The 13,835-nt window shown below is 39.4% G+C and overlaps 1 protein-coding gene and 1 pseudogene across 2 annotated transcripts in view; one reads left to right on the top strand and one right to left on the bottom strand.

Annotated features, from left to right (window-relative positions):
* Window positions 1-13,835, top strand: part of POU6F2 (POU class 6 homeobox 2) — a 470,305-nt gene that overhangs the window by 135,825 nt on the left and 320,645 nt on the right. The window lies entirely within an intron of this gene.
* On the bottom strand, window positions 6,112-7,193 carry LOC130852416 (POU domain, class 5, transcription factor 1-like; annotated as a pseudogene).

The following is a 13,835-nucleotide window of genomic DNA, read 5'->3' as shown; positions in this document are numbered from 1 at the left end:
GTGGTCAGCGGATTGTACCTCTTTAAAAAGTTTAATAGAACGCTAATTTGGGGTCTACCAGGATGCTACACTATAAGTCCTACAGAGAATGCTTGAATGCCTCAGTATGTAGGTAAACATATTGAATATGGACGTGGAATTGCATAGAAAAGTGCTTAGATCTCTCTCTCTCTCATAAACACACACACACACACACAAATAAACATTACAGAGGAAGTGACTGAGTGAAGCCACATTTCTTTGTCATTTTTGTCATCGAGAACAGCCAAGTGATGGTGATGGTGGTCATGATAATCACCTTCCATCTGATAGTAAAAATCTTACCCATCTTAGAGTCATTTAAATAAGAGGTAAGCTCATTCATCTATTCTGAAGGGTTAGAATGCATATTTGACTGTGGGAATTTAGCATGTACCCTTCATGGGTCAATGGAGAGGTGAGTCTTAAAGCCTCTTTAGGTGGAGATTATTCTAATAGAAACTTCCTTCAGCCCCCTGCCTTTCAAAGGCCCAAAGCAATATTCCATATTTCTTAGAAGAAATAAGGTCAAATGTGGGGAAAGTGCAGATAAACAATATCATTCACATGGAAATCATCACCTCAAGTTAATGAAAAGGTGATTTTTTGGGGGAAGAAAAAGGAGATGAAACTGATTTTTGATGGTATTAAAGGCAAGGAATTTCATTTTAAAAAATTGTTGTTGGGAAGGTGCCAAATTACAGTTTTTATGCTATTAAAATGAAGTTATTAAACCTTACAGCAAAAGAAGATTATTGTCCTTTGATGTTTTATAATAATTTTTCATGCCATGAATGCTGTGCTGCTAATTGGAGAAATTCCCAATGTATCCTAGCCGAAGAGGAATTTTAAATTTTATAAAAGATGTGTAACAAATTACGTAAATACTTATGTGAGTACAGATAGCTAAGTAGATAGATATATGTATATTTGTGTGTTTATTTTATATGCCTGTACTCTTTTGATTTTCCCAGGTATAAATTATAGTGATTAGGAGGCTAAAATACATATTAGCAGTTAGAATACATATCATTAACAATTTATGTTCCCTGTTGTGAAAAGAGAAGAGATACCCCCAACACCAGGCAGACATGGAAAGCAGACCTTCAGGATTATTGGTCTTACTCTTCATTCACAGACAAGAACTATGAGATCAGATTGGATTCCATGATCATGCAACCACTGAGGGGGAAGCCAGACCCAATCAAGGTCTCCTGACTTTCTGTCCCGCGTTCTTCAGATCTTAGTTCTTACGTGGTGAGATGTCAGGAGGTGTGATAAGCAATCGCATCTTCCTTCTTGATAAACTTCAACTTCATTTCACCCTCGTATTGAATCTCAGCTTTCCTCAAAACCTTCAAAGCTTTTTCAGTGTGCCTTCGATTTACATTTCTTTCCATTCCTCTTCTGCTCCTTGTTTTCCAACATTCGGGGCTCCAAAGAGGCAGCTCCAGTTAGAAGTCCCTCCTTGCACCCCTGTAGAGCCTGCTCCTCCACCTCCTACTGAGATTTCACATCTGTAACAGCCAGACCAGGGCTTGCCTAACCCACAGAGACTTCTTTGATTACGTGGAAACCTTAGCAGTGAGAGCAGAAACTTTTCTGAATTTACTGAGACAGAAATCAAGTTGTGTTTTGAGGAAAGGTAGTTGTTGATCAAGTTGAAGCTCCCTGAACTCAGGTGTCAGCTTGTTTGTTTTCTAGATGCCACCATTTTTTTTTTAATTGAAGTGTAGCTGATTTACAATGTTAAGTTAGTTTCAGGTGTACAGCACAGTGATTCAGTTATACACACACAAATGTATATTTTGTATATATATATTTTCCCTTATAATTTATTACAAAACACTGAGTACAGTTCCCTGTGCTATACAGTAGGTCCTTGTTGGTTATCTATTTTAGATATAGTAGTGTGTTTATGTTAATACCAAACTCCTAATTTATCCCTCCCCCTCTCCTTTCCCCTTTGGTAACCTTAAATTTGTTTTCTGTGTCTATGGGTCTATTTCTGTAAATAAGCTTATTTATACCATATTTTTAGACTCCTCATATAAGTGATATCATATGATATTTGTCTTTCTCTGTCTGACTTCACTTAGTATGATAATCTGTAGGTCCATCCATGTTGCTGCAAACAGCATTATTTCATTCCTTTTTATGGCTGAGTAATATTCCATTGAATATATATATAAATATATATATATACACACACATATATGTATACACCACATCTTCAGATGCCACCATTTTTAACAGAGAGAAGAATGAGAGCATGTGGCAAAAATATTGAATAAAATGAAGAAAGATCTCTTTTTTGAAAAGGCACCTTCTCTTTGTATAATGTAAGTATGTAGCTCTGGCAGTGGCTGTTTTTACCTGGATTATGGAAGCATTTATTTGATTATAGGCCAAATTCAACTCTGAGCACTTGTTCCCATTTACACATGAGAAAGTAAGAGATTGCTCTGAGGTTAAGTAACTCGTTCACTGTCTTACAGTGAATCGGGGCACATCTACTCAGCAGATCTGCACCTGGGTATTATCTCTGGCACTGAGACACTCAGAGCCAGCTCTAGTTCAATTTGGGAAGCATGTCATTATTATCATTATCACTATCATTATTATTGAGCATTTATTGGTTATTGAGCATTTATGAAGTACCAGGCACTTTGCTGAGCGCTTTGCATATATAACCTCATTTAATACCAGCAGCTAAGCAAAAGATTGTGAAGCCTGTGAAGGTTTTTGCTTCCCAAGTTGGTGGAAAACACTAAGTTGAAAGATTGGGTTTTTAAAACAAAGATCTGAGTATAACTAAAACAACCAAACCAAACAAAACAAAAGACCTAAAAAAGGAATAAATGAGGAAAGTGGGGTTTGAACCCAGGTCCCTTTGGTCCCCGAGCTCTTCTCTTAGCCACTAAATTGTTGATGTGAGTGAGCACTCTAGCAGGGTGTCTAGAGTTTTTCTCTCTCCGCGACCTAGGCCCTTCTCTTTTTCCAGAATGTCTTTCTCTCTTCCCTGCAGTGTCAGGTATCTTGAAAATCTCCCTCCAAATAAAAATCTTCAGATTTTTCATTTACACCAGATTTTTATATGACACCTCCTAAGAGTATTTGTACATCAAGGAGAAAAAGTCTCAGACAAAAAAAAAAAAAGATATTAACAACTAAAAATAGAATTTTAGGAAGGAATAGTAGAGGTTCAGGGGTGAATTAGGCCCTATGCTGATTTCTCTGAAATGACGCTTTGTTGTGGTTACCTTCTTATTTGTATGTTGAACTTGAGAAAACTCCTTTTTTGAAGTGAATTACAGCCAGAAGGCCCATGTATTCAGTTGCATGTCAATGTTGTGCACTTTGAAAGATAGGCTTGTTTCAAGAGAATTCATCAGTGTGTACCCAGAAAATTACTTAATAGCAAATAAATTATTGCTTCACTAGTTATATGATAAATTCTTATGATAATAATCTGTGTAGTTGCTGAGCTTGGTGGTGTGGAGCAGCAGAGAAGTAAACATAAATGCCTCACAAGGAAGGACAAACTTGAGTTACCAAATTATCCTCCCCAGGAAACCATTCCCAAACTGATACCCCCAGGGGAGAGATAAAACAAACAAACAAAAAAATTAAGACACCATAGCAGACTTTTGGTTAAACATGGGAAATTGAACACATGCATTTCTTTGTACTCACTACAATAATCATAATCACAAAGGATTTTTTAAAAGGTTTAAAAAGGAGCAGGGAGGAGGTGGTCCTGAACAGGACATGTCAACCAGCTTTTAGAAGAGGGGAAATGGATGAGTAATAACTGATATAACTAAGTAGAAAGAGGCAAGCCTTACTGCCTGCAGGAGGGCAGCCAATTCACATGCCAGAGCACCTGGTCCTCTCTGGATCTAGGGATGCCTAGTCCCTCTGCACAGGTCATGTCAGGGAAACAAGAGGATTGGTTGAAATCTTATAAAGAGCAGTCAGAACTCCCAGGTATTTTCTGCATCCCTGTTAGAAGGTGAATGATTCTCCCTAACCTAGTGGAGACAGCACTCTCTGGGGAAACTGAAACAGAGAGGTTCCAATGTCAGTTGTCCCTGACATTGGAACCATACCAACAAGGGGGCAACCCAGAGGTCTGAGGGCAAAGGCATTGAGTGAGAGCCACACATACAGAAGTTGGACCCTCAATTCCTATTCCCTGCTCAGCCTCTAGTTAGTCTTTCCCCCTTATACCACCACCACCACCACCACATTCTCTCTTAAATGGAAGGAATATACTGAGTATTTCCCAGCAAATGACTAATTCCAAGCCTAATAAATCATAAGTTGATAAAATCCACCAATGCATAGAGGGTCCAATCAGAGTTTTATTGCCCTACTTTTAAATAACTGGTGATAGCCAAGGATTACCTAATATTTGAGGAAAACCTTCAATATGAAAGACTGATAATAAAGAAATAGGCTTTGGAGGAGGAACTCTGAAAAAATAGAAACAATGCATAGAATAAGATAGAACTTGAAGAAAAGAATAATCCCCTCAGCAACCTAAGATGCTACAATTATGAAATAAGAGAAGGATGCTACAGAGAAGGGACATTCAGAGATCAAGAGAGAGCTCTTGGAAATAAAAAATATATATATAATAGCAGAAATAAAATATTCAGTAGAAGATTTGGAAGAGATCATTGAAATCTATCAGTCATTTTCAGAAAAATACAGAGATCGAACATAGGATAGAAAAGTTGAAAATTAGAGGGTAAAACCAGGAAATTCAGTATATAATTAATGGGAGTGGTAGAAGAAGAATGCAGAAAATGGAAGGGAGGAAATAATCAGAGAAATAGCACAAAACAGTTTCCCATAAATGAAGGACATGGACTTCTAGATAAAAGGGTCAAAAAGCCCACTACATACGTTTACTGTAAAGAACAACAAAAGATCACATCATTATGAAATTTGAGAACATTCTAAACATTTTCAGCAACAGCCAAAGGGCACACTTCAAAAAACTGAGATGGTATTAGTTTTCTCAATATAACTTGAGAAATTAGAAGACAGAAGAGCAATGCTTAGAATTCAGCAAAGTAAGTGATAGTTTTCATTCTCTTGTGTTCAACTTTCAAAAAATGCATCTCCCTTACACTGTTTCTTGAGAAGCTACTGGAGGATGTGCTCCATGAAAATGAAAGGGTAAACCAAGAAAGAAGAACTGAGAGCCATAAGGGGCTGCAATCCAGGAGAAAGGAGGAGAGAATTCCCAGGAGGATGGCAAACAAGGCCTGCAGAACATGCAGTTCTGTTTGGAACGGGAGAATGCTGAGGCGACAAGGGCTGTCTCTAGTTTAAATGCCTATTAGATGCCTGATGTGTTGAACAATGTTGAGGGCATTTTACAGAGTTTGGGAGCAGAAACAATGATCTGCAGATAGAGAATTACTAAATACATAGTTAAGGCAATTTTTTTTTTTTTTTTTTTTTTTTTTACTCACTAGATTACTGGTTTATTACAAAAGGGTGTAACTCAGGAACAACCAGATGGAATAGATGCATAGGACAAGGTATGTGGGAAGGGGTGCAGAGCTTCCATGCCGTCTCTGAGTGTATCACTCTTCCTGAATCTCCAGGTGTTCACTAACCCGTGTCTACAAAAAATTAATCAGCTGATCTAAGAAAGAATTGGAAATTTTTATTCAAGCCAAAATTGAGGATTATAACCTGAGAAGAGCATCTTGGAAAGCAGCTCTGGGAATAGTTCCACCCATTAGAAGTCAAGACATAGTTTACCCAAGTTCTTTGAGACAGAGAGCTGTACATTAAATGACATATTAGTATTATTATTATTTTTAGGTCCCAGGCTTCTTTATTCAAGAACAAAATGATGAGTGATGTGAGGATTAAAATCAAGAGAGAGCATCACTGAACTTCACCTTCCCTCCAACCAGTTCCCCCAAACTCCCTGCCCCCCCTATGTGTTCCCAATTCCTTTCTTAGTGAATGAAGAACTTAATTCCAAAGCCCTGGTACAAACCCCAGGATTCTCTCCCTAACTCTCCCCCTTCCTCTGCACCCCCATTCCTGGGAAGGGCAGGCACCTCAGTTTGAATGCATGGGAGAGCCCAGAGTGGTGACAGAAACCGAGGGAAAGGCCTCACCCTCAGGAAATGGGACCGAGGAGTACAGCGTAGTGAAGTGAGGACCCCCATAGCCTGGGGTACAAAAATGGGGCCCTGGTGTTAGAGGAAAGGATACTGGTCCCCCTGAGAAAGGAGACCCAGCAGCCTCAAAGTCCTCTCGTTGAGAATAGTGACTGCTTGATCGTTTGCCCTTCTGGCGATGGTTGCAGAACCACACTCGGACCACATCCTCCTCAAGCCCGAGCTGCTGAGCGATGTGGCTGATCTGCTGCAGGGTGGGCTTCGGGCACTGCAGGAACACGCTCTCCAAGTTGCCTCTCACTCGGTTCTCAGTACTCGTTCGCTTTCTCTTCGGCTTTCTCTTCCGGGCCTGCACGAAGGTCGCTGCCTTGCATATCTCCTGCAGATTCTCTTGGTTGTCAGCTTCCTGCACCCACTTCTGCAGCAGGGGCAGTAGCTTACACATGTTCTTCAAACTGGGCTGCAAAGCCTCAAAACGGCAGATGGCTGTTTGGCTGAACACCTTCCGGAAGAGAACCCCCAGGGTGAGCCCCACATCGGGTGTATCCCAGGGTGATCCTCTTCTGCTTTAGGAGCTTGGCAAATTGTGCGAGGTCTTTCTGAAGAGCTTTGATGTCCTGGGACTCCTCGGGGTTCGGCTCCAGCTTCTCCTTGTCCAGCTTCCCGGCACCAGCGGGGACGGCGCAGGGCTCCGGGGAGGCCCCCTCGGAGTTGCTCTCCACCCCGGCTCCCGCCTCGCCCTCGGGCTGAGGGGTCTCCAGGCCGCCTGGGGCACCAGCCCCACTCCAACCTGAGGTGCACAGTAGGCCATCCCTGCGCAGAAGTCATAGGGCGGGGGGCACGGGGGAAGCCCCCACACCTCGGCACCGGGCCCAACCCCGGCCCGATCCCTGACCCACCGGGAGGCCCTTGGAAGCTCATCTAGGTCCGAGGATCAACCCAGCCCGGCTCTGGCCCTCCCGGCCCATCGCCTCCACCGCCCGGCGGGGGCGAGAAGGTGAAGTCGGAAGCCAGGTGCCCCGCTATGGGGAAGGAAGGTGCCCCAAGCTGGGGGCCTAGGAAAACGAGCTAAATGACCAAGGCAATTATTAATTACCAAAAAAAGTTTTAAGAAATAATTAAACCTAATAATTGCACATTATCTCAATTGTGAACAAATACATAATAATAATAATAATAATGTAAACATTAAAGACTGATTTATTATTCAAAGGCAGTGATGCCATTATTTTGGGAAGGGGGCAAAAAGAAGGATGGTGGGGGGGAGGAGAGAGAAAATGGGATAGAGAACTAAGTTCTCATGTTCCAAATGAGAAAGCTATAAATAATGGCTAATACAGGAAAATCAAGAAATAGAATGGTGAGCATATTATTTAGAAATATGGGTGTGGAAGGGAACTAAGGAGTAAAGGAGGGAGCAGGATAAGCAGTTTTTCCTATAAGCTGTGTATTTCTTGAGTTAAAAAAATTTGCTGGTGTATTACTTTAGTAAAAATTAAAAATGAGTTTAAAAACCTGAAAATTGATCTATAGAGAAAGTACTCTTATTTAAGACCTAAAATAAATTAATGGTGGCTTTGGTTCCTTATGCTATAATTTCTCTATGTTGGTAAAAATAAATGTCATAAATGGTTCAAATACAAGGCAATGTGTTAAAACCGAGGAGGAGGGAGTCTGTGATGAATTGAAGATCTTAGAGTAGGGGAGCACAAGGCCCTTATTTGATGCTGTTTGAAAAAGCCTGAAATAAAAGTTAAGGTGCTGCATTGTAAGGAGAAATTATAAACCAGCACTTCTCCACAAGAGCTTAACAAGCATCACACCACTTACTGACCAGAAGCCCATTAATTCCATGGATATGATAATATGTATCAAACAAATTCAGTACTATATATGAAACTTCATATATCTGATTTTATAATGCCCATGTATACTTATAATTATAAAATAACTACTTATAACGCAGGAATAAGACTCTAACCAATGCGATAGACCTCTATCTTTCATGAAAACTCATACTTTTAAGAAAAAGCAACACAATATTATACATAACATATTTCTGACTATTATGTTAATCTGTTGAGCAATAAAATATGCTTCTTTTTTTGTAGCTATTCCATGATAGAAGAAGATGAAGGGAAACCCAAATTGTCCAATTTATTGACTCAAATCAACAAGGTGACCTTTATATTAAAAATATTTCTATCCCATTCTTTCTATTTCATTTTTAAGATAATGATTTCCATCCAGCCTCATGAAATCAATACAAGTGGATTAATGGCAGCATCTATTTTAAAAAATGGAATAAAATAGGATATTGCAGAACGTTATGGAATGGAGTAGAGTATTTGTGACCCATAATTTGAAAATACCACACAGTTCCATATTGCTTCCTTAATAGAAACCCTATCCCTTTCACTGTACTTTTCAAAAACCTCATCCCTGTTAGAATCTGATACAGGAGTGCCAAGAGCAGTGGGGAATCCATCAACTAGAGAAATTTTGCGCAACAGAGCTTCTAGCCAACTTGCAAGGTTCTTCTACTTAGCTAATTTTTCAATCCCTTAAAAATGTTTTTTGACCATGATCCATAGTGAAAAAATGTCACTGTGCAAAGAATGTAAGTAAGGACAGTTACTGTTCTGTAAAAGTTTTGTTTCTGTGATGATAGATAGATACATAGATTAGATAGATAAATGATAGATAGATAGATAGATAGATAGATAGATGATAGATAGATAGATGATAGATAGCAATAGATAAATAGATAACTTGGGCAAGTTACTTATCTTTTGTGAACCTCAATTTCCTCATTTGTTAAGTGAGAATATCTTCCTCATATGATTCTTTCTAGGACTAAATGTGATGATCCCTGTTATACTTTTCCCAGTTCATAGCAAAGGGAAAACCCTCAGTAGAGACTGGCTTTCATCGTCAAAAGTTTTCTCTCATGCAGACTTGTCTCTCATTAGAATTCTTTGCTAAGTGGCCTAGTTAAGGCTGGCAATTTATAAATGACTTTCCCAACTGGTCAATATTTCTCTGTCAAAACATGTGCCTCTCATTATTTTTCCTCATTCATTACCTTATATTGATACTATGTTTGCTGTTTTCTTATTTAATGTATGCATTTGGCCAGTGTATCTTTGGTCAAAAGTTTGCAGTCCACCCAGGAGGAAAAGTTTAATGTGCATTAACTTAGCTTTTATGATGCCATATAGATAAATATTTAACAATCAGGTTTAGGTAATTGTGGTGATCACTGATGGTATCCCAAGGGTAAGTGATCTGATTCCATTCCCATTTTCCTACCTAACTTGTAATGGAATCTTAAGCCTATCATTTGAGCCTTTTGGCAAATAGCTGTTCTATGAAATGTGTATAGTATATGTATTTTGCAGAAAGATTCTACACTTCCTGAAAGTTGTACTGCAACCTACCTTTAAGTGATGAACTTCCCTTGTTGTTTAGAACGTGGCTAATTTATACAATTCATAGGATTTGCAAGTTTTGGAATTTGGGCACAGCACAAGGAGCAGCATGACCTCGTGGAAAAAGCACACACTCTGGAGCGGGCAGATCTCCACTCAAAAGCTAGCTCCACAGCCTACAGTGGGTCCTGGTGCAAGCTAACCTCTAAAGAGACTCAGTTTCCCCAGCAGTCACATGGGCATGTTCATAGTCCATTGTGTGAAATAAAGTTTGTAAAGTATTTAGCACAAGGTCCCCTACAGAATAAGCAGGCAAAGTAGCTTTAACAAGGGAGCTTGAAATGTATGGATAACTGAGAAAGGGGAGGGAGTCTAAGGAAGCAGGGATATTACCTTTCCCTGATGCTCTGTTTTCTTTTTTCTTCATTTTAAACTGACCACTTCTATCTCAACTTGCTTGCTGACTGGGGTTCAGCGAGAAGCCTAAACTGGAAAGGTCATAGATACAGATGCCTCAATGTGCCACCAGTTACGAACTATGTGATCTGGGCAAGTTATGTGCTTAATTTCTCTAAGTTTCCTCATATGTAAATACAGTTATTGTGCAGATGAGAGCTGGTGTGCATACATCAACTGTCATGATGACAGACAAACATAGTAGGTCCTCAATAAGTGCTGAAATTATACAAATGGATCAGCCAGACAGTAGACACCATCGTTTGGTTTGGTCTTGCTATATGTAATGTGCCCTTGCTCTTTCTTTGTCATCCTGCTTTCCTGTGACAGGGTACATATTCCCCAGCCCCTGGGGACCATAACCTTCATCACAGAAATAGGAAAATCTCAAACACAGACATAAGTTAATAACCAAGGAATCAAGTGTTCAGAAAGTTGGTAGGAAATAGGACACTTGTTTGATTAGATACTTGTGGAGTTAAAAAAGCAAACACCTTCAAGTTTTCTTTGCTTTGGACCTGAATTAAAACATCCCGTCCTAATATGTAGTTCCTTATGCTTCAGCACAATTTTCTCAAATATTAGAAAATCAATTGCTTGTGAATTTGGGGGCATTTTCAAAACTTTTGTGGATTTTCCTTTATTGTCCTTTTTGGCTTGACCAGGATTTGAAGTACAATGACATTTCTATTATCTCTTGGTCATTTTGAAAATGTCTTGGGTATTTTTAAGGCATCTATTTTGATTGTACTGCCTCCTAGCTATGACTGCTCAGTTTCTTGGAGAGGGAATTTTAGCGTTTCTTGATCTTTATTCTATTTTTTATTCTTTTTAAAAATTTACAGTATATGTACAGACATTTCAACAACTTCACATGTCAAGAAGAGAAAAATCAAGGGACTTGTTTTAGGATCTGTAAATTAAGAATAAGTATTTGGGGCGAAGGGGAAGCTGGGACGAAGTGAGAGAGTAGAATAGACATATATACACTACCAAATGTAAAATAGATAGCTAGTGGGATGTTGCTGTATAACAAAGGGGTGATGCCTTAGAGGGCCAGGACAGGGAGGGTGGGAGGGAGTCGCGGGAGGGAGAGGATATGGGGATATATATGTAAATACAGCTGATTCACTTTGGCGTACCTCAAAAGCTGGTACAAGAGTGTAAAGCAATTATATTGCAATAAAGAGCTTAAAAAATAATAAGTATGTGTACACATAATCTGTGATATAGATTACATTGCATCTATGCACACCCATGTGACTATACCACTGACTAGAAAACCAAAAATGGTCTTGAGCCCTATATGACCTTGCTCTGCCTTCATTTCCTCATCTATAGAGTAGGCTTTTTCTGACTTATGCTTGTGCAGATGTGGTGCAGATTAATGAGTTAACATTTGTGGAACGTTTTATCTGAACACTTTGGGAAATAAGGGCAGTGGAAAAGAACACTTCAATTCTTAGCCAGTTTGCTGCGAAATTCAGTTTGCTAGCAAGTTTTCACCAATATGGAAATTCTATTTATCTTTGCACATTTTCAGAAATGAAAATGCACCACGCAGATGTCGTGTTTGGTGATCAACAGCTATACTTTTTAGGAAATAGTCTTGGAATAAATAAGAATAACTTCCCAGACAGTGTGAAGACTCTTACTGTCATCATTCTAGTGACAACAATGCTAGCTTCTGAGACATACTGGAGAGTGTAATTCTCAAATGTTCTCCTACACAGTACTAAGGGCTTGTTTCACAGAAGCAGATTAAAAATAAATAGCACTAACAACCACAATAACCAGAAACCCATTGATGACAACTGAGTCTTGTAGCAAAACCACTGCAAACATTCAGCACATACAAATCATGTGACTCAAAGAATAACTCAGTGGTGGCCAGGGTTCATCTAATAAGCTTTCCTGTCTCTCTCTGTAAAGCCAGGTATATCTTCAGCCAGATATATCATCAAAATGAATTTACCTACATTTTGGTTGAGGCAACTGATGGAGGTACTGACACATCCTTAGGTTTCTGGTCGGGCTTTATTTTTCTTTTTGACCCTTCTTTATATTTTCTTTGTATGTGTATATATGCATAGAAGAAAGCAAAGTTGAGATTGCCTATGGAAACACTGATAGATTTACCAAAATAATCCAAGTGTGTGTGAAACCCCTAATGCTAAATGTCTATTAATATGTCTATGCATTATATAACTCATATAATATTATATAATATAATTTATATAATATTTAGAGATCCTGGGCCCTTATATGAAAATACTTATCACAATTCTCTTTGTTTTTTCCTTTCTTTTTAATTGCACTTTCACTTCCATAGAAAATACTGTTATTCACCTCACAAATGAAAAAAATACCATGTCTTTAGACTTGAAATCATGTCCCTACCTTGAAACTTAGGAAGCATGTCCGTATGAGGTAGGCATTTCTGTATCTGTGGCAATGTGTTAGCAGAGAGATTCCTAGACAGTTGGAATGCAATGTTAGATGGTATTTTTAAAGCTGAAATTAGATTCTCTGCTTTGATTATTCCATTGTGGGTCCCCAGTTATATTTTAGTGTCCTTCACCCTTTCCTCCTTTATTATTTATAACCCGTACTCTTTGAGCAATGACCAGTACTAATCTGTAACCTTCTGTCCTTCTGCCTGATTCGCTGCCTTTTTTGAAACTCCAAGATTGAAGCATATATTCTGAGACTTTCTGTTAAAAAATATATTACATTTTTTTCATATTTCTGAGTCTGAAATGAGTCAGTGCTGGGTTTTCTTGTCTTATTCATTTTCAGCAGGCCAGCTTCAAAAAAAGAGAAAGAAAGAGAAGGGGGAGAGAGACACAGAGATAGAGAGAGAGGGAGAAAATATAAAGAAGTCACACTTTTATATTCATTACATTATAATATCTCTCACATGAGCACACAAATATACTTTTGCATTCACATTTGTTAAATTTTCTTTTTGCTATCTTGATTTCTAGATTAATGTATTGGGTCTTTCTTGCTTCTCTTGTCTTGCTTTTTTCTCCTCCATCCACAGTAGTTGGACCTAGATAATAATAAAAACAAAGAATAGCAATTCATTTGTACTGGGTGTGCATTAAAAAGAAGTGGGGCAGAAAGCAGCATGAGTGGCAGATTCCCTGAGGACCCAAGATTCCCACTGGTTCCAGTCTCCTGAATGGTGCCTGTCCCTCCCACGCAGCTAATGACTGAAATGGGATCCATTGCCACCGGGAGCTTTTAATTTCTTTACATTGTTCAGGTCACTCTGATGCAATGCAAAGTGACAGCTTCCATTTCAGTCCAGCTTATTATCAGCTCTTACACCCGACAGCCGGGACACACATCTTTATCTGCACGTTGAAACTAACCTCCGTCGCCGTGTAAACTGAATTTGGCCTCGGCTAAGGTATGTGGTATAAAGTCACATGGACGTGTGTGCAGACCACGTCACAGCCAAAGAAAAGGAACGTGGAGGTGAGGCGTGGATTCCTCAGGACTCCCAAACGGAAAAACTTCTGTTTGGCTCAAATCCACCGCTTAGAGGGCAAGAAAACGTCTGAGGAAAAGTCCAGCTGTGAGATGGTGACGGCAAACTTAAGATGTGGATCTGGAAGCGGATGCAAAACTCCTTGGCTCTCTCTGGTGTCTACTCTTGCCTGTCACACGTGGCCATGAGCACCCAAACGTTAAGGCCGATATTGGGTCAGTCCGTGCCAGTTAAGGATGTATCCTGAGCTTCTTTTTCTTCTAGGAATGGCTGCAT

This window comes from Hippopotamus amphibius, chromosome 4 (assembly GCF_030028045.1).
Source record: "Hippopotamus amphibius kiboko isolate mHipAmp2 chromosome 4, mHipAmp2.hap2, whole genome shotgun sequence".
NCBI lineage: Eukaryota > Metazoa > Chordata > Mammalia > Artiodactyla > Hippopotamidae > Hippopotamus > Hippopotamus amphibius.
This window is presented reverse-complemented; position numbering and strand designations above follow the sequence as displayed.